This window comes from Neofelis nebulosa, chromosome 1, assembly GCF_028018385.1.
Source record: "Neofelis nebulosa isolate mNeoNeb1 chromosome 1, mNeoNeb1.pri, whole genome shotgun sequence".
In the NCBI taxonomy this organism is placed as follows: domain Eukaryota; kingdom Metazoa; phylum Chordata; class Mammalia; order Carnivora; family Felidae; genus Neofelis; species Neofelis nebulosa.
In genome coordinates, this window is record NC_080782.1 from 80,960,999 (window position 1) to 80,986,641 (window position 25,643).

The following is a 25,643-nucleotide window of genomic DNA, read 5'->3' on the forward strand; positions in this document are numbered from 1 at the left end:
GACATTAAGTTGGCAAATATTTCTAAAGGTGTTTATCACTTATTAGAGCTCCACAGAGAAATCTCTGTCAATCGGATTATAATAGGCAAAGATGTGTGTTCATGTGAACAAACATCTCCATGCAGAGAAACATGTAATGAGAGACTTGTGGCAGAACTTAGGTTTGTAATATTTCTAACAAAACCCACATTAGCTGTACAATTTGAAAAAATAATATGATTTAATCTTTAATAAGCATAAACAATGTACATGATACTCTCCCACATTAGAGGGTAATCATTTATCTTTACATTCAGGTCAAAATGCTCATACAATTTAAATAAAACCCAAAACAAAAGACTCATACATAGATATCCTTAACAAAAACCAAAATCTGTAAGTATGAAGTGACTTTAAGTGTAACCTATTAGATGTAATGTAGGAAAGACCAATCTAGATGCAGAATTATTACTTGAAGAGAGAGCCAGGAAACAGCAAGTAAGATTGTTTACAAATATTGACTGTCATCATTCTAACCCAGTACCTTTACTGACAACTTTATTCTGTAAATACAAAAGAAAAAAACTGAGAAAAAAATGGATAATAATTTAATAAACTTACCGTATATTTTCTATGTTTTCCATTTTACCTGGCAAAGGTACAGAATTGTAATTACAATTTTAGTGAAATGTATCTTTGGCATCAACCGGAGTGGTGGAAAGCTCTCCAGTAACAGTGCCTAATAAAAAGATAAGAACATAGTGCCAAGATATATAATAGGTATTTATAGGTTGTAATATCATGATGACAAAGATGTTAGCAGAGATAATGCTAAAAATCTATACATACATTATGAAGTAATATCAAGAGTGACCTCTTCAAAAATACCTAGCTTAAAACAAATCACTCTTTGTATTCCAAGAATTTCCTTATTCAGTTATGTTTTACTTAATATCAAAATTCATTTACACTCCAACATAGGTCTACAGAGCACTAAAAGACCAGCCTACAGTGGGAATGGCAAGTGTGTGGCAGGCACAGTGCTATTTGTACCAGCCCTATGTTTATATCAGATATTTCTAACTGATCATATAAAGACCTGGGCAAAGAGTCAGATTCTTTTTTTAACTTCAGTGTTCCAGGTAGCTCTTATTAATTGAACAAACACAGGTGATCCTTGAGATAAAACCTATATGCCCTCCTTGGCCTGGAGTAAATAGGCAAGAAAATAAGCTTGTATTATTTGGCAAAAGATAAGAAAACACAATGGCCAGTAATAAACAATAAGACTATGCATCATTGATAATTTCTAAGAATAATGCTTTACACTGGGAAAAGTTATTAACTTAGATTTACAAAATCATTTTTTCAAGTGGTATGAGAGTCAAGTTATTTCAATCCCTTTTTTTTCAAACCATATTATCTCATCTTCTAAACTACATAGAGTGCTTATGTGCATTCTTATAAAACTAATAGTCCATAAAAAGTAATATACCATGAATACCCTTTACAATGCATGTTTCTGAAGAAAGCACATGTGTGAAATAGACTAACCATATTGCATCAAATTTTGATATATAAAAGTATACTTCTTTCAAATTTAAATTCAACTTAAAAAAATTACTGGGTTTCTACCCTTGCCAACAGAGCTGTAAAGATTACTGTATAGTGATTCAGAATATGTGCTCTGGAATCCTAATGCTTAGAGTCAAATGCTGGCCCCATCACTCACTAGCTATGTGGTCTTGGGACAAGTCACTTCTCTATGTCTGAGTTTCCTCATCTATAAGATTGGGTAAAAATATTGCCTATGCCATTGTAACTTGCATAGACTAAAAAAATATGATATTGCAACATATACTATGGCATCTACCTCTAGCAAATACTCAACAGTTTCAGGTTTCATTATTGTTGTTACTGTTGTTGTTACACAAAGTTACTATTATTATTATACAAAGACCAATATGATTCATTTATTATTTTCACCTCCTGCTTCAAGAGTCTGGGAGCACAGAGTGTGAGAATACTTGTAGAGTGGGAGATGGGAGGAAGAAATAGATCATGAATCACAGAATAATACCGCTATAATATACAGCAGAATAATATTGGAACGCTGACACAAAAATTATTATATAAGCTCAACCTTAATTGTTACAACTCAAAATAACAGGTGAAAAAGTTAAGAAAGTTTTCATTGAGGGGGCGCCTGGGTGGCTCAGTCGGTTAAGCGTCCGACTTCAGCTCAGGTCACAATCTCACAATCTGTGAATCCGTGAGTTCGAGCCCCGCGTCAGGCTCTGGGCTGATGGCTCAGAGCCTGGAGCCTGCTTCCGATTCTGTGTCTCCCTCTCTCTCTGCCCCTCCCCTGTTCATGCTCTGTCTCTCTCTGTCTCAAAAATAAATAAACGTTAAAAAAAAAATTTAAAAAAAAAGAAAGTTTTCATTGAGAAGATGAAATTTGAGAAATACCTGAGAAGAAGCACATGATTTCAACAGACAGAAGGATCAACATGAGGAGAGCCAGAAAGAAAGACATGTTTGTAGAGCATTGAGCCAAGATAATAGTAGCAAGTAGGGGAAATGTAAAAATATAATTTAAAAGGCACACTGAACCACATTTTGAAGGACAAAGAATGCTGTGGTGAAAGACTGAATATTTTTAATGAAGTATAATTAATATACAATGTTATATTAGTTTCAGGTATACAACATATTGATTTAACAATTCTATACATTACTGTAATATTATTACAATATTAATCAACTATATTCCTCACTCTATACTTTTAATCTCCCTAGAAATTAAATGAGAGATTCAGCATGTAATCTGGATCTAGATGTCTGTTTTAATAATAAGTCACAATCGGGCACTTTTGTGAGGTAATGATTACCCCACCTCCAAAACTTAAGAGACCAGTCAAGTGTACTTTATTATTTACTTACTTCAAATTATAAAAAATATTACTTTCATTAATGCTTTAGAATTACGAAGAAAGTTTTGTAAAATCTAATTTATCTCAGAATTTTCACAATGATCCTCAAACCTGTTTTACCCTCTAATAATAACCAATAAATACAGGCTATGTAAAAAAATTTATAAAACTGATATTTTTAAGCATATTAACAATATCTAGGTAATAACCCATATTAATAGAAACACCTTATATATATAAAAAGACAATCTCCAAATATTCACTTATTATAAAAGTAATTATTAAGGTTGAAATTCTATCTTCAGCTAAAAAGCACTGGGTTTAGTTTTATAAAGTCTAGAAAATGAGCATAAAAACATCTCTTCAAACAAAGTTATCTATTTAAGAAAACAAAAAATGCATGTTTTAAAAAAAATAAAAGAAAATACCACGTTCAATAACAAGAATATTAACTTTTTTGAGAGCTATATAATTTACATCTGGTATCTCATTGAATCCACCCAGCAGTCCTGGTTTTGCAAGAAGAAGTCACCAATAATCCTTGCTCTTGCTAGCACATGAGACTAAGGCTGGGCTATGGAGCTAGAAGTTCAAATGCTAGTGCTGCCCCTTAGAGGCTTTGTGATCTGAGGCAAATGATAAAGCCTCTTTTTAAGTCTCCATTTCTAGGGGTGCCTGGGTGGCTCAATTGATTAAGTGTCCAACTTGGTTTTGGCTCAGGTCATGATTTTATGCCTTCAAGGGTTTGAGCCCCACATGGGGCTCTGCACTGGCAGCATGGAACCTGTTTTGAATTCTCTTTCTCCCTCTCTCTCTGCCCCTCCCCCACTCACACTGTTCTTTCTCTCTCAAAATAAATTAATAAATGTTTTTTAAAAGTCTCTACTTCTTCAACTGTTAAACTGGGGAAGTAACAGCATATAATACACAGAGATGTTGTGAAGGGGAACTAAGGAAGTATGTGTGAAATAATAATGTCCTATGACAGCATTTACACAGAGTGCTCTCTAAGGAATGCTAGTGCTAGAAAATTGCTATGACCAAAAAAAGTTCTATAGTCTTATAGCTTAATGCTTGAAAAACATTATGTTTAATTTCTACATAAACTGTTCTATCCTGTATAGAGATGATAGATAGATAGATAGATAGATAGATAGATAGATAGATAGATAGATAATCTCCCAAAACCCACAAGTAGGAAAAAATAAAAACACAATATTTAAGAAAACTAGAAGAGGGGCGCCTGGGTGGCTCAGTCGGTTGGGCGGCCGACTTCGGCAAAGGTCATGATCTCACGGTCTGTGAGTTCGAGCCCCACGTCGGGCTCTGTGCTGACAGCTCAGAGCCTGGAGCCTGTTTCAGATTCTGTGTCTCCCTCTCTCTGACCCTCCCCCCGTTCATGCTCTGTCTCTCTCTGTCTCAAAAATAAATAAACGTTAAAAAAAAAAATTTAAAAAAAAAAAAAAAAAAAGAAAACTAGAAGATGTCTTCAAACACAAAACACAATATAAAAAGAAAGTAGACAGACTAGTAATGCATTTAGCAAACTGGTGGCTGTTATAATTCAGAAATTTCCAAAAATAATAATTGGAAGACAGTTTGCCCCATAGATTCATGATGATGCTCATAGTTCAACACTCAGAGATGACAGAATTAAATAAGTTGGGGAGGGGTGAATGAAAACAGGAAGACTGGTGGAAAGTCTAATATGGAACAATTAAATATTGAGGCCCCCACCATTACCCCCATATCTCTAAGTAAATAACTAACCACCACCACTGACCATCCAGAGGAACCAGCCTTTTCTTTACCTATTGAAACAGAGAGGCAATGTATTAAGAGGCACCAGGCACCATGTGGATGGCAGGGCAAGGAGGCGGGAGGATGGGGGGCAGGGAGTGAAATATGGGGAGTATGGGGGTTGCAATATAGCAAAACCCTCAAAACAGAAAACTGAACGCATATTCAAGTTGAAATGTCTCAAATTAATCAACTGAGAACAGTATAAGTACATAATTTTAAAATATGGTGGTAAATATTTTAAAATAGCTAAGAGTTGAAAGTGGTACCAACAGGGAGAGATGTTTTAATGATAAAAAGACACGCAGGGGTGGGGGCCTGGGTGGCTCAGTCAGTTGAACATTGGACGTCTGTTCAGGTCATGATCTTGCACCTCGTGGGTTCAAGCCCCGCTTCCGGCTCTATGCTGACAGGTTGGAGCCTGGAGCCTGCTTCAGATTCTGTGTCTCCCTTTCTCTCTCTGCTCCTCGCCAACTCGTGCCCTCTATGTCTCTCAAAAATAAATAAACATTAAAAAAGAGAGAGGTGCGCAGGAGACAGCATTTGTAGTTGTAATCCTTAAAAAAATGTTTAATGTTTATTTATTTATTTTTGAGAGAGAGAGAGGGAGAGGGAGTGGGGGGGGGGGGAGCAGAGAGAGAGGTAGACACAGAATCTGAAGCAGGGTCCAGGCTCTGAGCCATCAGCACAGAGCCTGACGCAGGACTCAAACCCACGGACTATAAGATCATGACCTGAGCTGAAGTCGGAGGCTGAAGTGACTGAGTCACCCAGATGCCCCTATAGTGGTAATCCTTTTAACATTACTAGACTTTATTAAGTATTCTGCATCTATTTTTTTTTTATTTAGTAAGTATTGGAAGATAAGGGGCAGATCACAGGAGTCCTTAACCTCTCTAGCCTAAGATATTAAAAATTTGGTAAAGTGCACTTTCATTTTCTTTTTTTTCAACTGAGGTATAATTAACATATGACATTCTAGTATTTTCAGAGGTACAACATAGTGATTTGATATCTATACATATTGAGAAATGATCACCACAATAAGTCTAGTTAACATCCATCAAGATACATATTTACAAAAAAATTTTTTTGCATGTGATAAGGAGTTTTAAGATCTACCCTCTTAGCAACTTTCAAATATACAATATAGTATAGTATTATTAACTATAGCCACATGCTGTGCATTATATCCTCATGACTTATTTATTTTATAACTAGAATTTATACTTGTTGATCTCTTTTATGCATTTCACCCACCTCCAACCCTCCCGACTCTGTCAGCCACCAGTTTGTTCTCTGTACCTATGAGCTTGGTTTTTGTTTTTGTTGTTTTGTTTAAATCTCACATATAGCACCCCCATGGTCTTCAGTGGCCTATAAGCACTTTAAGTGACTTCACATTTAAAATAAGAACACTTCTTACTCGACACATCCCCAAAGGCAAGGTAATTAAAAGCAAAAATGAATTACTGGGACCTTATGAAGATAAAAAGCTTCTGCACAGCAAAGGAAACAACCAACAAAACTAAAAGGCAACCAACGGAATGGGAAAAGATATTTGTAAATGACATATCGGACAAAGGGCTAGTATCCAAAATCTATAAAGAGCTCACCAAACTCCACACCCGAAAAACAAATAACCCAGTGAAAAAATGGGCAGAAAACATGAATAGACACTTCTCTAAAGAAGACATCTGGATGGCCAACAGGCACATGAAAAGATGTTCAACCTCGCTCCTTATCAGGGAAATACAAATCAAAAGCACACTCAGATATCACCTCACGCCAGTCAGAGTGGCCAAAATGAACAAATCAGGAGACTATAGATGCTGGAGAGGATGTGGAGAAACGGGAACCCTCTTGCACTGTTGGTGGGAATGCAAATTGGTGCAGCCGCTCTGGAAAACACTGTGGAGTTTCCTCAGAAAATTAAAAATAGACCTACCCTATGATCTAGCAATAGCACTGCTAGGAATTTACCCAACGGATACAGGAGTATTGATGCATAGGGTCACTTGTACCCCAAAGTTTATAGCAGCACTCTCAACAATAGCCAAATTATGGAAAGAGCCTAAATGTCCATCAACTGATGAATGGATAAAGAAATTGTGGTTTATATACACAATGGAATACTACGTGGCAATGAGAAAGAATGAAATATGGCCTTTTGTAGCAATGTGGAACTGGAGAGTGTGATGCTAAGTGAAATAAGCCATACAGAGAAAGATACCATATGGTTTCACTCTTATGTGGATCCTGAGAAACATGACAGAAACCCATGGGGGAGGGGAAGGAAAAAAAAAAAAAGAGGTTAGAGTGGGAGACAGCCAAAACATAAGAGACTGTTAAAAACTGAGAACAAGCTGAGGGTTGATGGGGGGTGGGAGGGAGGGGAGGGTGGGTGATGGGTATTGAGGAGGGCACCTTTTGGGATGAGCACTGGGTGTTGTATGGAAACCAATTTGACAATAAACTTCATATATTGAAAAAAATAAAATAAATAAAAAATAAAATAAGAACACTACATGGGGTGCCTGGGTGGCTCAGTCCGTTGAGCATCCAACTCTTGATTTTTGCTCAGGTCATGATTCCAGGGATTGAACCCCCATCAGGCTTGGTGCTGAACATGGAGCCTGCTTGGGATTCCCCCCCACCCCACTCACTCTCTCCCTATGCCTCTCTTCCCCACTTGCTCTCTCTCTCTCTCTCTCAAAAATTAAAAAAAAAAATTAAAATTAAAAAAATCAGAAAATTATAAACTATTTTAAATTTCACAGAATTTCTTTATGATGGCTGGCATTTGAACATCCATATGCTCCACATGTCCCAGTAATGGGCATGTAGTCTTATATCCATGACCAGACAACAGACATCCAGGCTGCTTCCATCTCACTTCCATGACCATTTCTACAAAGAAAATCCCCATGGATGCACCCTCAATTCCCCTGAGATATATACTCAGAAGTAGAATGGTAAATTTGCACTTACACATCCTTTGAAGAAGTCACGCTACATCGCTCTCCACTAACACCAGGAGTGCAATAGGGTTCTTATGCCTTCTTGTCTCAGTTGCTAGTGCCCATTTTTCTAAAGTTTGCTAGTCTGGTGATTTAAAGTCACAGTTCAATGTTGCTTCAATGAGCATTTCTTGTATTGCTCATTATTTTGACCAGCTTGTCACAGGCCTCTTAATTTTCTAAGTTTTCTTTTTAAATTTTGTGTTAATCTGTTTTTACCTTTTTCCTAGGGTGTATTTTTCTAGTTGATTTGCAAGAGTAATTCATATCTTTTAGATATTAAACCCTTGTTATTCTTGCATTTTTCAAATGTCTATTTCCAGCCAGCTAAGTTGTCCAAGGAGTCCCTCACTGAACAAAATATTTAATTTCAGATAATGTTATCATTCCTGGTTTTTAAGTTTAAGAAATCCTTCTGAGTTCTTCACATACACTATGGAATTGTATGCAGCAGTTAGAAGCTACATTAGATGTATAAGGAAACATGAACAGTCTCAAAAGGAGGACTCAGTTTTAAAAGAAATAGAATAAAAAATATAAGATAATACTACCTACATTAAGAATATATGCATATAGGGGCCCCTGTGTGGCTCAGTAGGTTGAGCATCCCACTTCAGCTCAGGTCATGATCTGACTGTTAGTGAGTTCAGGCCCCGCAGTGTGCTCTTTGCTGACAGCTCAGAGCCTGGAGCCTGCTTTGGATTCTGTGTCTCCCTCTCTCTCTCCCCCTCCCAGGCTCATACTCTCTCTCCCTCTCTCAAAGAAAAAACTTTAGAAAGAAAGAAAGAAAAAAAAAGAAAGAAACAGACACCTAAGGTACTTGTGTGGAAAACTGAATTTTGTGCTAATATAAATACTGAATTTTGGTGGTTTAAAAATTAGATTAATGCTTAAATTCATATTCAAAATTTATTTGAAAAAGCTACTTTTATTAAAGATTTGAGACACTGACAAACTTTCCTTTTCAACTTTAAATATTCAAAAATTCCCTGTAAAAGTGAAGCTGTCAGAAAAATTATTCAATTAGAGACTGTCAGTCAACACAGAATGGAATTTTTTTCTACTTTGTATTTCATAAGTCTTCTTAGGAAGCTGGATTTTATAGGTGACCTACATTCTGCAGTCACCCCAGTCTAACTTGTCACAATACAGAATATAAGGGCTATTCTCATTATATGAGCACTTTATATTCAACATTTATAAGATGAAAGAAATAGACTGCCTAGTATATCTAGCTCAAAAGAAGTGTCAACTCAAAGGAAAACTTTTATAAAAATCACGGTATTATATCACTTTGTGTTTCATTTTAACAGGAACTAGTTATTAGGGCAAAGTTGGAATGCCAGGAAGGAATTTTGAACATACTCTGATCCATATCACATCATGTCTCACCTGCAAGTGCTTCCCATTTAGCCTTTATTCATAAATATTTGCCTGTCTATATTCCACACTTATCGACAGTAACCAGAATGATATTTGCAAAATGCAAAACAGATGTCCTTCCTCAGCTTAAAAGTTTTCAGTGATTTCCCATTAACTTCAGTTAAGATAAATCTAAAATTATCCACATTTCTGTAAGATCATGTGATCTTGCCCCATCTCTTTCTAAAGCTTCATCCCAAGCTGCACACCATCTCGTTTCCACATCCTATCCATGTTGGCCTTCCTAAACTCCTCCTCCATGCTCCTTCTCATTCCAGGGTCTTGCACATCTCTTCCTCCTGCCTGGAGTGTTCTCCTGTCTCCTCCTCCTTCATCTAAGTAACTCCTAGTCATACTTAAGTCTGAGTTTAAGCTGCATTACCTCAGAATGCTTTTCCCAAGCCCCCAATCTATGTTAGTCCCCTGTTGCAAACTCTCAGATTTTTCTACAGTTCTCCATCATGCTACTTACCATCCTTGCTATTTCTTTTCCAATATCCACCTGTTCCACAAGATTGTGAATGCAAAAGGGCAAGTACTATGTCTATCTTGTTCAATGCTGCTTATTCTAGTACCCTCCATGGAATGGCAAGGTGTTTGATGAATGTCTGAAGAATCAATTAAAAAATGCAAGAAACTGGTATTTCAAGCATAGCTAAGAATTTATATAGTAAATGAAAGGGTAGGAGAAAAACTAGATTTAGTTAAATTTAAGCAAAAGTAAAACATAACAAAAATAAAAGAGGAAATAAATAAGATATAAAAAGAGAAAATCAAGAACATCAAAGTTGTTTCTCTAATAAAGTTGATAAAGTCCTAGCAAGACCAATTAAGTATATTATCAATGTCAAAAGTGAAACAAAAACATCATTACAGATACTACAGATTTTAGAAGAATAATAAGATGTTATGAAAAATTATATGGCAATTAATTTGACAAAAATGAAATGGAAACATCTGGAGAATGGGTAAATAAATTTTGATAAGTTGACATAACTGATATATTACATGATATGTAGCAATATAAAGGAATGTACTATTTATACATACAACATTATTTTGAATGACAGAAGACAGTCACAAAAGAAAATGCATTGTATATTTCAATTTATATGAAGTCTATGAATAGACAAAAGTAATTAATGGAAATAAATAAAAGAATTTTGGTTGTCATTAGGGGGGTAGTATTTTTTTTTTTTACTTTTTTAAATTTTTATTAAGGGTGTCACATAGACTTGAAAGAGAAGTGGTGAAACTTTCCAGGACAGTCTTTCTCAACTGAGTGCTGTGAAAGAATTAAGCCTTACCAAAAATGATCTGAGTGACTATTTTCCTAATTATCCTAATAATGAGATACAGTTAGTACCATCCTCGATGTACAACAGGTAAGTTAATTCATTAGAAATAGTAAATGCCGTCAGCATTAGGATATAATTCTCTCCTAGAGCCCCAGTTGAGAAGAACTATGTAGGGCTGTACTGTCCTATACTGTAGCCACTAGTACGTATGTTCATATGAATTAAATTTAAATTATTTAAAAACAAATTAAATTTAAATTTCAGCTCCTCAGTCATACTAGCTATATCTCAAATGTTCAAATCTTACCTGTGGGTAGTGGCTACTACATTAGCAATACTGATACAGAAAACTACCACCATCACATGAAGTTCTATTGGACAGTGCTAGTCTGTGGTTGGGTGGTGATTATTTAAGTTCTTACAATTTGCAAAGCTTAATGAACTATACACTTAATATCTGTGCATCTAACTATATGTCAAGTTCACCTTCAATTAAAAAAATTTAAAACTAGTAAAAATAGTTTTGTTATTTAAGAATAAGGTTTAAAGTTCAATGATAGAAATGTGTTCTGTCTAATGAAACATGGAAAAAAATCAATTTTCTTACTTTCTTTTCTCAGTTTTCATAATATAACAAATCTAATGAACTATAGCATTTCAAATGATTACCAATATTGAGTAATCACTTTCCATGAAAAGGGCAATTTGGAAATGTATATCTGAGCTTGACTTCATTGTGAAATATAATTAATATCCCCAGGAGTGGCCAGATTTGTAAGACATTCATTTCACCCAATTTTTCTGTAAAGGATTAAAGGACCAGGGTATATTGCAGCAATACGTGGACTAAATACTTAATATTCAAGATAGGATTTGACACAGCATAATTGGTGAAAAGCATCCAAATTACTGAACTTACCTTCTGTTAAGTTAAATATATCAACATTTTTTTTAAGTCAAGCAATCAGACTTTACCACAAGACACTATTAATTGGACTCTAAAATGAGCTTTCTGAATAAGTAGTTCACTTATTTTTATTTTTTTAATGTTTATTTTTGAGAGAGCATGAGCACAGGAGGGACAGAGAGAGAGGGGGACAGAGGATCCAAAGTGGGCTCAGTGCTGACCACAGCAGGCACTACTTGGGGCTCAAAACTACAAACCCTGAGATCATTACCTAAGCTGAAGTCAGCCATTCAACCGACAGAGCTACCCTAAGCGCTGCTAAATAAATATTTCAATGAATTAAAATTAAAGAGAATATACAGAATCCACATGTCATTAGTTTAGACCAAAATATCTTAGAAGAAAAAAACAGAGTCATCAGTAATTGTTAGCAGTCAGTAAGTATCCAACTTAAAGTAAAATGTCAGTTTATTCCAAATATTCACACAAAAAAATGAAAAGGAAATGGTTCTGTCTCTTGGATTATCCCACAGTAAATTTCCTATCAAGACCACATTTAGCTTTAAAAAATCCCAGTCATACAAAATGTAATAGCTGAATTACTGTCTTTGTTCGAAGCACATATTTAGACATATGGTTTAATGCCCATGAAACAAAATAACCTGCCCTAAGTCTCAGGAAGTCCTAGAATTGTTAATATTGTAAAAATTAGCTCTAATTTACATAGTTCAGACACAGTAGGCTCAAGCTGGCTCATACTGTCTCACAAGAGGCTACTATACACATGTCTTCTCATCTCCACTTCCAGTGACATCATATTGGTAACTTCAATTAGGCCATGGTGAGACCTGCCTGGATGGCTCTTATTAAAATGCTGAAACAAATTATACAATGTGATACCAAATGTTAATAATATGTTTTAAAAAGTAAGAAATAGAATTACTGTAGCAACTGAAGCCCACAAGCTCTACCCAGGTCATCCATCTATAACTCATTTAAAAAATAAAATGTTAATAAAATGATGATACTATGAAGTAGGCCCTATATTGAAACCGTGTTTTGTGGTTTATCTTTCTCTTCCCACGGCTGGTGCTCTTACCCACTATACTATTTTATTTTTTTATTTTTTATTATTACTTTTTCCATTTTTATTGTGTAATATAATTTATTGTCAAGTTACCTAACATACAGTGTATACAGTGTGCTCTTAGTTTCAGGGGTAGATTCATGTGATTCCTCGCTTACATACAACATCCAGTGCTCATCCCAACTCATGCCCTCCTCAATGTCTATCACCCATTCTCCCCTCTCCTCTGCCCCCCCGCCAAGAACCCTCACTTTGTTCTCTGTATTTAAGAGTCTCTTACGGTTTTCTTCCCTCTCTATTTGAAACCATTATTTTCCCTTCCCTTCCTCCACAGTCTTCCGTTAAGTTTCTCAAGTTCCACATATGAGTGAAAACATATGATACCTGCCTTTCTCTGGCTGACTTATTTCACTTAGCATAATACCCTCCAGTTCCAAACACGTTGTTGCAAATGTCAGGATTTCAGTCTTTCTCATTGCTGAGTAGTATTCCATTATATATATATCTATACATATCTATCTATATCTATCTATCTATCTATATCTATATCTATATCTATATCTATATATGTATATATATACACATACATATAGATATAGATATAGATAGATAGATAGATAGATATATCTATATATGTGTATATATATATACTTCAGCCAGGTCACGATCTCACGGTCCGTGAGTTCGAGCCCCGCGTCAGGCTCTGGGCTGATGGCTCGGAGCCTGGAGCCTGTTTCCGATTCTGTGTCTCCCACTCTCTCTCTGCCCCTCCCCCATTCATGCTCTGTCTCTCTCTGTCCCAGAAATAAATAAAAAACGTTGAAAAAAAAAAATCAATTCTTTGGGGGCGTCGACCCAGAAGCGCCATTGCCGGGTCATAGATATATATATGTGTATATATATACATATATAGATATAGATATATATATCACATCTTCTTTACCCATTCATCAGTTGATGGACACTCGGACTCTTTCCATAATGTGGGTATTGTTGAAAGCACTGCTATAACGGAATCTCCAAACTTCTAGGTTATATGGCAAGAAAACTTTGGAACCATCTCTCTCTTTATCTCATGCCCCTTATCTTATCTTTCAAGAAATTCAGTAGATGCTACTTTCAAAATATATCTAGAATTCAACTACTTCCCACACTGTCACTGTTACTACCCTGAATCAAGCCATTAACAGTTCTCCCTTTCTCCTTCCAGTTCTTAATTACTGCCATTCTAACCCCCATTGTCTACACTCAGAACAGCAGCTCCAGGGACATGCCATTCACATCACTCCTTTGCTCAAAACTCTGCCATCATTCCCCATCTTACTCACAGTAAAGCCAAAGTCTCTGCAGTGGCCCATTGATCTGGTGAACCCGAACATGATTTTAGCACCTTCCTCTCTTACTCTCTCTATACTACAGTGACATTGGCTTCTTGGATATGCCAGAACTCCCACCTCAGTGCCATTGCATGAACTGTATAAATGGTTAGAATGCTTTGCCCCTAATATCTTTACAGCTACTTCTTTCACTTCCTTCAAGCCTTTGTTCAGATGTCACCTTCTTAATAAGCCTGGTCTTGATCATACTATTTCAACTTGCGATGCCCTATATATCCACCACAAACTTCTGCCATCTCAGCATTTCCACTCCCTTTTACCTTGCTCTGCTTTCTCTTTCTTCACAAAGTAGTTAGCAACTTCCAATATATTTTATTATGTACGTATTTTATACAAATAGAGGTAAATAAAGTTTAAACACTTTATGAAGGGAAGAGCTTTTGTCTATTTTTGTTCACTTATGTATCCCAAGCCTCTATAATAATGCTTGACACATTATAGGTGCTCAATAAATGTTTATTAATGGATAAATTAATGGGCATCCCAAACTCTAGAAAATGTTGAATGGCTTCAAAATTTCTCCCTTGATTCTAGCATATCTGACAATGTGATCACTGGCTCTGAAAGCTACCCAATGGGTTGTGAGTCTGAAAACATTCGAAATTGTTTAATCATATCTGTGATTCTATTCTATAAACTAAAGTCTGTAAGAAATCTAATGCCAGAATTGGTATGGAAATTTTCTTTCTCGCTGAATCATTTTCAAGAGCAGTTTAAATCATTTCCTGAAACCTTAAAGGGTATAAATATACAATCTACTTCTTAACAGGTGAAGAGACTCTAGGTTTGTGGAAAGGTTTTAAACAGATTTTAGTGACACAGGGCTAAAGCTTGTGGGTTGAAGCTAGCCTCTGGTTTACAGGACCAAGGAAACAAGTAATTCAATCACCTGGTAAGATTTTATGCTTGACTGCTACATTATTTTACATCTGCATGTAAACTTCTTTCCATTTTTTCTACTAGACACTAATGGTCAAAGTGTGAATAAAAATTCAAAATTTAGAAGCCTACAATTTTTATACCAAGGAACCAGTAGAATTACTGAACTTTGTACTGTTCAATGGTGTAGGTGGGGATGATAAAAACTATATCACTATATTTGAAATTACAATTCCAAAATTTTATGAAATGGTTAAAAATTACAGTAAAACCTTAGACTGCAAATAACTTCTTCTGTGAGTCTCCTGCAAGATGAACAAAGATTTCTAATAAATTTTAATTTGATAAATGAGTGATGTCCTGCAATATGAGTAGTATGTGATACCAGACATCACATGATCACAACTGAGCCAATGGTTCTTGAAATTTGCTTTGATGTACAAGTGCTTTGGATGAAAAGCATGTTTCTGGAACGAATTATGCTTGCAAACCAAGGTTTTACTGTATATGGAAATGATCATGTGTAGTTTGAAGCAAATTTCTAAAATGGCCTCCAGACATAATTTCTCCATAGCCATGAAGAGATATAAAGCAACAAATAGCCTACTTCTGTTTTTAAAAAGGTGCTGCAATGCTATGTGTACTCAACATATATGCTTAAAAAGCTTACAATTCATTGCTATCAATGATAACCACTACTGACAGCTTTACCACAAGTTAAAGGAATAGAAAAGAATGTTTACACTATCATGGGTGCCTGAATGGGAAGAAATAAAAGAAAAACAAATAAGGGGATACTAACTTCTCCAACCTCTGGAGGGTAAGAAGGTTGCTTGTTGCCATCATCTAGAAAGGAAAGTGATGATGCCTGAACCACATTTTTATTTGTCAATTTTTGGTAGAAATATCTAAAGTAAGTGGTGCAAAAAAGAGCTTTGGCTCCTGCTGTCATGGCTGATAACCATAGCTATCCGCATTGAACAGTGACACAAGAGACAAAATCATTGTAGCAATTGGAGTTCATAAGCTCTACTCGGTCCATCCATATGTAACTCAATAGGCACTGCTCTTACGGTCAAGATAAGCAGCCTTGGAGCACAGATCACCATAATGGGACCACAGACATTAAAATTAATCTTAACTGGTTTGAAAATTCAAGCTGGAAGCAAGTCAACTAAAGAGGAAGAATCACTAAGCAATGATGTGTACAAATAGTATGTATTGTTAATTAAGTCCTTAGATATTTATTAAATTTTCTTGTTGCTCCACATCCTAGCCTAGGAAAAACTTAGACTTCTCTTGCCTCTAGAACTCTTACTTCACTGTGCACAAAATATTTAGGTACAACATATAGAAATTTTCCAGTTTTGTTATATCTTTCAATTAAGAAACAGATACAGTAAAGTCTTGGTTTGCCAGCATAATTCATTCTGGAAACACGCTTGTCATCCAAAGCACCTGTATATCAAAGCCAATTTTTCCCCATAAGAAATAATGGAAACTCAGATGATTCGTACAACCCAAAAATATTCATATAAAAATGACTACAATACTGTAATATAATACAAAATAACAAGGAAAATACAAAATATAAAGAAAATAAACAAATTAACCTGCACTTACCTTGAAAACCTTCGTGGCTGTTGTGAGGGAGATAAGAGAGGAGGGTTACTGTGTAGGATGACTTTCACTATCACTAACAGATGTTGACTACAGTACAGTATTAATAAACTCTTGTCATATACTGTACTTAACTGGCCATAAAGCAGCAGAGAAAAGGGTTTGTATCTGCCGGCAGCCTGACCTAGAATGAAGCAAAGCATTCCTAAGCTTACTCTTTTATGGAAAAGCAAAATACTGTCCATAGGTGCTTTGAAGTGACAAACAATACCCTAGTGCCAAGTGTGTGTGTCTTCCAACATTCTGAAAAATTACTGATTTCTGCCAAACACTGTAGCCCGAGACCAAGCATCTGAGCATAGGAGACAACCACCCACAATCCCACAGCGAGAGAGAAGAACCATTGGCTCAGTTGTGATCATGTGATACTCGGCATCATGTACTACTCACATTGCAAGACATCACTTGTTTATCAAGTTAAAATTTATTAGAAACGTTTGCTTGTCTTGCAGAAAAATTGCACAACAAGTTACTCACAATCCAAGGTTTTACTGTATTTAGTGACCACCTACACTTTGCTAGACACATGGTGGAAATACAATAAATAAGACAGGTGATGCCTGAAATACATTAGAGAGCATAAACATGTGATCTTCAATCTATGACCAGATGAGTCAATGTATCATTCACTATTTTCTAGGCAAAAAAAGAACATGAGTATATTTCAAGCCAGCTATTACTATGAAAGTAGAGCTCTGGAAAGTAAACTCCCTAAGGTTTTGTCTTAGAAGATAACAAAAAATGAGGAAAAGGCAGGCAAAAATATCCATTGCATATTATACTCAGTGAGTGCCTCAGCAAGATATTTATTTCCCCAATAAATTTCAATTAAATCTCATTTTCTGTACTTTGTATTCTCCCACCAACACACCAAACATTCTAACTTAGGAATTCATTATTCAAATATAATTGTACATGTGTGTAAATACACAGATGTTTACTAAAATATTATTTGTGATTTTAAAATAACAGAATTAACCTTATTACTTAAGATGTGGGACTTAGTAAATAAGTATTTGTATAATGGAATATTAGATAGCTATTAAAAAGAATATGTCTAATTCACATATGTATGCATAGAAGACTGCCTTCAACTTTTCTGAAATGAAAAAACATAAGAAGCAAATGATATCCATAGTAACATTGCATTTATTTCTTAAGTATATGCTTAAAAGCATTTATATATAAATAAACAAAGTCTAGAAGGATAGTATCCAAGCTGTTAAGAGTGATAGACAATAGTTTCAAATTTCTACACTTGGTGTAGTATTTGAAACATTTAAATGAACATATATTGCTTTTCTAATGAAAGAAAATTTTTCACTGGGTAGGTCTCTCTAATCTTTACCAACCACCTAATTATTAAGAAATGAGTTATAGTCCTAGTAAATGGTATTTAGAAAAACACCAATTGTAGAAAAAATCCAAACAGAGAAGATAAAAATATCTTCCTTGATCCAAGCCTGAACTCACAGACCTGTGTCCTACATGTCACACAGATACGTATTTGCAAAGCACACACACACACACACACACACACACACACACCAGCATGGCATTGCCAGTCTAAATACACAGGTTGGCCTACCATCTGAATAAATAAGCTTCCATAAACAGGGAAACTTGTTCCAAACACTTACAGGAACTAATCAGGAAGGGCCTTCAGCAGAAAATTTTTGTTATCTCCCAAGTCCACTATGAAACTGACAGAATCGTGATGGTACTGTCAAATCCAGGCATTCACCGTTACTTTAGTCAAGAATTCTATATACTTTACTTCTTGTGACTCCCTTGTCAATGACTATGAGGGCCATGGAGGGGGTGGGGGGTGGGAGGCATCACTCAATTCTGTGGAAATCATTAAAATGGCCCTCAAAAAGAAACTGGTTGGAATCAACAGTTCAAAAACTAAATCTGTATATGACCTCACCAACCAGGAATCAGTCTCTAATCTCCTTTTATTTATTTTTTTAATAAATGTTTATTCATTGTTGAAAGAGAGACAGCATGACAGGAAGAGAGGCAGAGAGAGAGGGGCAGAGGATCTGAAGAGGGCTCTGCGTTGACAGCAGAGATCATGGTGCAGGGCTCAAACTCACAAGCTGTGAGATCATGACCTGAGCTGAAGTCACTCAACCAACTGAGTCACACAGGGCATCCTTTTATTTTTTATTTTTTTATTTTTTAAATTTCATTTTGGAGAAAGACTATGAGCAGGGGAGAGGGCAGAGGGAGGGGGAGAGAGAGAGAGAGGAGGAGGAGGAGAATCTCAAGCAGTCTCCATGCTCAGCACAGAGCTCAATGTGGACCCCTGGACCCACAATCCTGGAATCATGACTTGAGCCAAAATCAAGAATCAATAGCTCAACCAAATGAGCCACCAGTCACCCCTCTCATTTCCTTTTATTGAGTTAAATACCTATTCCATGATGATAATACTACAGAGACAAGAGAGAAAGAATGAGTAGGCTAGGTCACAGGGTTATAACTTGGACTCTATCTTTGTCCAGTCTGAAGAGTATATGTATGTGAGTCACCTTTTTAGATGACAGGTGATTAAGAGTTTTATTTTTGCTTTCAGCATAACTATATGGAAAAAAAGTCAATCTATATTATCTGGTGGAAGGGAAATAGGTCAAATACTAAGACCAAGACTTAATACCTAAGCAACCATAAGTAACCTTATGCCAATAAAGAAGGTCTATGCTTCTCAATATAGATCTCAAATAGGTACCTTATGGACTCAGTTTTCAATTCTGCATGAAAAACATTATCAAAATTGTTTTCATAAATCCATAACATTCTCATTTATTTGGCTCTTATTTATTTAACAAATATTTACTGAGCAATTATTCTGTGCCAAAAATATTCTAGATAGACAAGAGGCCTCTCTCTCACTTCAGTGGGAGTGTTAATCAAGCAATATGTAAATAAACAGTTGTGAATGGGATCTTGTCACCTCCTTTCACATACATGGATTTTGTTCTTCTTAAGACTGCAGTACGACACAATGCAGTTCTTAGATCTGTTTTTTTTTCTATCCATACTCACTTCATGGTTTACTTCTTCAGTCTTGTGACTCCAAAATTTATACTTCAAGCCTAGAGTTATGTTTGTATTCCAGATCAATATACCTAACTACCTCCTTAACATTTTCACTTGTTATCTAGTAGACATCCCTGATTTGACAAATACAAGTATCTGATCTTCACTTGTAAATGTGAAACTCCATCCATCCATTGGAAAAACTTTGGTATCCTTGAGGCTACCCCCTCTCTCTGTGGCACTCACCTCCCCACCGAAACTCCTATATCCAATTTGTTAGAAAATCCTATTTTTTTTCTACCTTTAAGACAAATCCAGAATTAAACTACTTCTTACCACCTCCACTCCTACCTCCTAATTTCAAGGTACCCTCTTTCACTACCATTGCTCCCCTCTGTCTTACAGAAGATACAGACCAGTTAAAACTTAAGTCAGATAATGTCACTCCTTTGCTCAAAAACCTCCTCCTCTCCCCACATTAGGCAGCTCTGTTTTCACCTTGGACTGTTTGTGCTCTATTTCCTCTGCCTGGAAAGCTCCTTCACCAAACAACAGCATGATTAATTCTCATCTCTCAAATATTTGCTAAATGACAGCTCTTAATGAGGTCTATCCTAAATAAACTTTTTAAAATTGCCATACACGCCCTATTCCTTCACTCTACCTTTTTTATCATTTTTTCTATAGCATTTATCACTTTCATTTTGCTATATGCAATTATGTTGATTGCCTGTCTTGCACTACCAGAAAGTAAGCTGTATGCAGGCAGGTATTTTTATGCTTTTTTGTTAACTCGAGTATCTATAAGTGCTTGACAAATAATAAACACTCAAAATTTATTTGTTGAATTATGCATTCAGTAATACATTATCTTCTCATCTCCTATTAAACCAATTTCTTTACTGCATTATCTACAAACTAAAATAACAAGGAATTTTGAATTTTTATTCTAAACATAATGGGAAATCATTGAAGTATTTTAAATATGGGCATGCCATGAGCTGATCTAAGTTTTTAATAGATTACACTTGCTTCTTTTATAGAAATAAGATTATAAGAAGCCTGGAATTGGGGGCACCTGGGTGGCTCAGTCAGTTGGGCGTCTGATTTCAGCTCAGGTCATGGTATTATGGTCTGTGGGTTGGAGCCCCGCATAGGGCTCTGCGCTGACAGCTCAGAGCCTGGAGCCTGCTTCCGATTCTGTGTCTCCCTCTCTCTCTGCCCCTCCCCCATTCATGCTCTGTCTCTCTCTGTCCAAAAATAAATAAAAAACGTTGAAAAAAAATTTTTTTTAAATAAAAAAAAAATAAAAATAAAATAAAAATAAAATCCCAGGGGCGCCTGGGTGGCTCAGTCGGTTAAGCGTCCAACTGGCTCAGGTCATGAGCTCACGGTTCATGAGTTTGAGCCCCACATTGGGCTCTGTACTGACAGCTCAGAGCCTGGAGCCTGCTTCAGATTCCATGTCCCCTCTCTCCATCCCTCCCCTGCTCGTACTCACTCTCACTCTTCCTCTCTGTCTCAAAAATAAATAAGCATTAAAGAAATTTTAAAAATAAAATTCCAATATGGGAAACTATTTAAAAACTTAAATTATCCCACCTTTTACAAAAGCTTGTCTTAAAAAAAGTCTTTAATGTTGCTATTGCAAATGTCAGAGAAATCACTGCCTATACTATCTTCTAGGATTTTTATGGTTTCAGGTCTCACATTTAAGTCTTTAACCCATTTGGGGTTTTGTGTGTGTGTGTGTGTGTGTGTGTGTGTGTGTGGTGCAAGAAAGTGGTCCAGTTTCATTCTTTTGCATGTAGCTGTCCAGTTTCCCAAAACCATTTGTTGAAGAGAATATCTTCTTCCCATTGCATATTCCTACCTCTTTTGTCAAAGGTTAATTGACCATATAATCATGGGTTTCTATCTTATTCTATTGATCTATGTGTCTATTTTTGTGCCATACTGCTTTGATTACTAAAGCTTTGTAGTATAACTTGAAATCTTGAATTTTGACACCTCCAGATTTGTTTTTCTTTTTCAAGATTGTTTTAGCTATTTGGGGTCTTTTGTGGTTCCAAACAAATTTTAGGATTATTTGTTCTAATTCTGTGGAAAATGCTGGTGCTATTTTGATAGGGATTGCATTAAGTCCATAAATTGTTTGGGGTAGTTTGGACATTGTAACAATATTTGTTCTTTTACTAATCCATGAGCGTGCAATATCTTTTCATTTCTGTCATCTTCAATTTCTTTTGTCAATGTTTTATAGTTTACAGAATACAGATCTGTCACCTCCTTGGTTAAGTTCATTCCTAGATATTTTAAGAGATTTTTCTTTTAAGTTTATTTATTTATTTTAAGTTTGGGGAGGGGCAGAAAGAGGAAGAGACAGAATCTCAGCAGTCTCCACGTTGTCAGTGCAGAGCCTGACAAGGGCTTGACTCCTCAGACTGTGAGATTGTGACCTGAGTCAAGATCAAGAGTCAGATGCTCAACAGACTGAGCCACCCAGGTGTCCCTATTCCTAGATAACTTATTCTTTCTGGTGCAATTGTAAACAGTATTGCTTTCTTAATTTCACTTTCTGTAGCTTCATTATTAGTGTAGAGATGCAACAGGTTTCTGTATATTGGTTTTGTATACTGTAAACTTACTGAATTCACTTCTCAGTTTTAGTAGTTTTTGGGTAGAGTCTTTAGGGTTTTCTTGTAGAGTATCATGTTATCTGAAAATAGTGAAAGTTTTGTTTCTTCCTTACCAATTTATGTGCCTTTTAATTCCTTTACCTTGTGTGATTGCTCTGACTAGGAGTTTAAGTACTATGTTGAATAAAAGTGGTAAGAGTGGACATTCTTGTCTTGTTCCTGATGTTACGCAGAAGCTCTGAATATTTCACCATTGAGTATGATGTTATCTGTGGGTTTTTCATATATGGCCTTTATTATGTTGAGGTATATTTCTTCTAAACCTACTTTGTTGAGGGTTTTTATCATAAATGGATGTCTTACTTTGTCGAATGCTTTTTCTGCATCTACTGAAATGATCATATGATTTATGTCCTTTCTCTTATTGATGTTATGTATTATGTTGATTGATTTGTGAATACTGAACCACGCCTACATCACTGTTAATAAATCCCACATCTTTGTGGTGAATGATTTTTTTATGTATTGTTGGATTCAGTTTGCTAATATTTTGTTGCAGATTTTGGCATCTATGTTTACCAGAGACATTGGCCTGTGTTCTCTCTTTTCATATTGTCTTTATCTGGTTTTGGTATCAGGGTAATATAGGCCTCATAAAATGAATTTGGAAGTTTTCCTTCTTCTTCTATTTTTTTTGGAATAATTTGAGAAGAATAGGTCTTAAATCTTCTTTGAATGTTTGGTAGATGGGCACCTGGGTGGCTAAGTTGGTTAAGTGTCTGACTCTTGGTTTCAGCTGGGGTCATGATCTTATAGTTCGTGGATTCAAGCCCTGCACCTGGCTCTGAGCTGATAGTATAGAGCCTGCTTGGGATTCTCTCTCTCCCTCTCTCTCTGCCCCTCCTGTGCTCTCTTCCTCTCTCTCTCTCACTATTAAAATGAATAAATAAATAAACTGAAAAAAAATAATGTTTGGTAGAATTCACCTGTGAAGCCATCTAGCCTTAGAATTTTGTTTGTTCAGAGTTTTTTGATTACTGATTCAATTTCATAGGTCTCCTGAGGTAAGGGAAACAAAAGCAAAAATAAACCATCAGATTACATCAAAATAAAAAGCTTCTGAAAAGTGAAGGAAACAACCAACAAAACTAAAAAAAAAAAAAATCTACAGAATGGGAGAAGATATTTACAAATAAAATATCTGATAAAGGGTTAGTATCCAAAATATACAAAGAATTTATACAACTCAATACCCAAAAAAACTGGGTCGCCTGGGTGGCGCAGTCGGTTAAGCGTCCGACTTCAGCCAGGTCACGACCTCGCGGTCCGTGAGTTCGAGCCCCGCGTCGGGCTCTGGGCTGATGGCTTGGAGCCTGCAGCCTGTTTCCGATTCTGTGTCTCCCTCTCTCTCTGCCCCTCCCCCGTTCATGCTCTGTCTCTCTCTGTCCCAAAAATAAATAAAAAACGTTGAAAAAAAATTAAAAAAAAAAAAAATACCCGAAAAAACTAATAATCCAATTACAAAATGGGCAGAAGACATGCCTAGACATTTTTCCAAAGAAGACATTCAGATGGCTAGCAGACACATGTAAAAATGCTCAACATCACTGATCATCAGGGAATTGCAAATCAAAACTACAGTCAGATATCACCTCACATCTGTCAGAATGGCTAAAATAAAAAATAAATAAAAAATTAAAAAAAGAAACAACAAATATTGGCAAAGATGTGGAGAATAATGAGCCCTCATGCTTTGTTGGTGAGAATGCAAACTGGTGCAGTATGGAGGTTGTTCAAAAACTTAAAAATAAAACAACACTATGATCCAGTATTCCCACTACTGAGTATATACTCCAAAGAATACACAAATCCTAATTCAAAAGGATATATACACCCTTATTTTTATTGCAGCATTATTTACAGTAGCCAAATTATGGAAGCAGCTCAAATGTCCATTGATAGATGGATAGATAAAGAAGACATGGTATTTGTGTATATATACAAAAAATATACAATGGTATATTATTCAGTCATAAAAAGAATGAAATCCTGCCAATTGCAACAACATGGATGGAGCTAGAGTACAATGCTAACCAAGGTAAATTAGTTAGAGGAAGACAAATGCCATATGATTTCATTCACATGTGGAAGTTAGAAAACAAAACAAACAAAGGGGAAAAAAAGAGAGACAAATCAAGAAACAAACTCTTAACTATAGAGAACAAACTGATGGTTACCAAAGGGGAGGTAGGTGGAGTGGATGGGTGAAATAGGTATTGGGGATTTCACTATATTATACACCTGAAACTAATATAACACTGTTTGTTAACTATACTGGAATTAAAATTTAAATCTTAGAAAGAAAGAAAGAAAGAAAGAAAGAAAGAAAGAAAGAAAGAAAGAAAGAAACTAAAAGTCTTTAAATACAGAAACAAAAGAGTAAAAAAATCAATTAATGATTTTTTTAAATTTCTTCCTTATTTTAACTTTCAAATTCAGATTGCAGACTTGAGCAGGTATTTTAACATTTTTAATTATTCTAGCATAAAATAATCAATATCGTTTCTTTTATAATTGCTAATCATAAAATAATGGTAATGAATAATATGTATCAAGGGAATTTGAATTATTCTATTTCAGTATCAAAATATTTCCACAGAGTGTAGGAAGGAGAAGAGAGTTTCACATGATATTGTGTATTTTTTTCCTCATTCATTTACTTCATTGACCTATACCCAAATCCAATGGCAAGAGGGAACAAGGACATAGGCAGTCTTAAAATAACTCTCCCCCACCGTGGTCTTTAGATATGCAAGAAACTTCCAATTTGCAAACATAGGAGAATAATAAAACACTAGCTCTGTGTAATTATATTATTTAGCTGGCAGATACACATATGCCTAAGTCACCTGAGCAAAGTAGGCTGAACACATGGAAGGAAAGGTTGATAGGAGCCTGCTGTAAAGGAAGCATTCCACAGAGGAGATCCAAGGGGGATAAACAAAATTTAAGGTGAAATCTGAATACTGTTATGTGATTAAGATCATTCTTTCATTAAAATAAAATAGTCATTACATAAATCATACATACTAGAAAAATACTGAAAGTATATACAAGTCATGTTCTGACATAGTTTACATACATGTGGGTGCTAGTGTCATTTTTTAAATTAAGCTAGTTTAAAATGGATAAAAATGCAACCAAGCTATGTTTTCCTACTTTTAAACCCATGCATATAGAATTTCTTTATACAATTTAAACTTAACAGAGGTTAGAAGGGGGTTAACCTAAAATCTACAACAAAGAACTCTGTAGTTTGCTTATTTTTGTGGCTTTGTTTTTCTATTTTTGTTTACAGATTCATTATGCAATAATTTTTCTGGCAAAGGTAAGATGTACTTTCAAAAGACAGACAATATTAGGAAGCACATTTCCACACCTAGGATTATGACTAACTATGGTCCACCCTGGAAGAAAATTAGGTCATTGCTGTCTCTTGCCTGGACCATTATAAAGCCACATTATTGATCCCCCTTGATTTTGATCTTCTATCCTTC

General features: G+C 35.6%; 1 long non-coding RNA gene across 2 annotated transcripts in view; it reads right to left on the bottom strand.

The window, feature by feature from the left end:
• LOC131509988 (uncharacterized) overlaps positions 1–25,643 on the bottom strand; it is a 152,592-nt gene that overhangs the window by 50,739 nt on the left and 76,210 nt on the right. For both annotated transcript variants that reach the window (XR_009260846.1, XR_009260845.1), the window contains exon 3: positions 601–718. This is a non-coding gene — a long non-coding RNA (uncharacterized LOC131509988). The remainder of the gene's footprint in view (positions 1–600; positions 719–25,643) is intronic.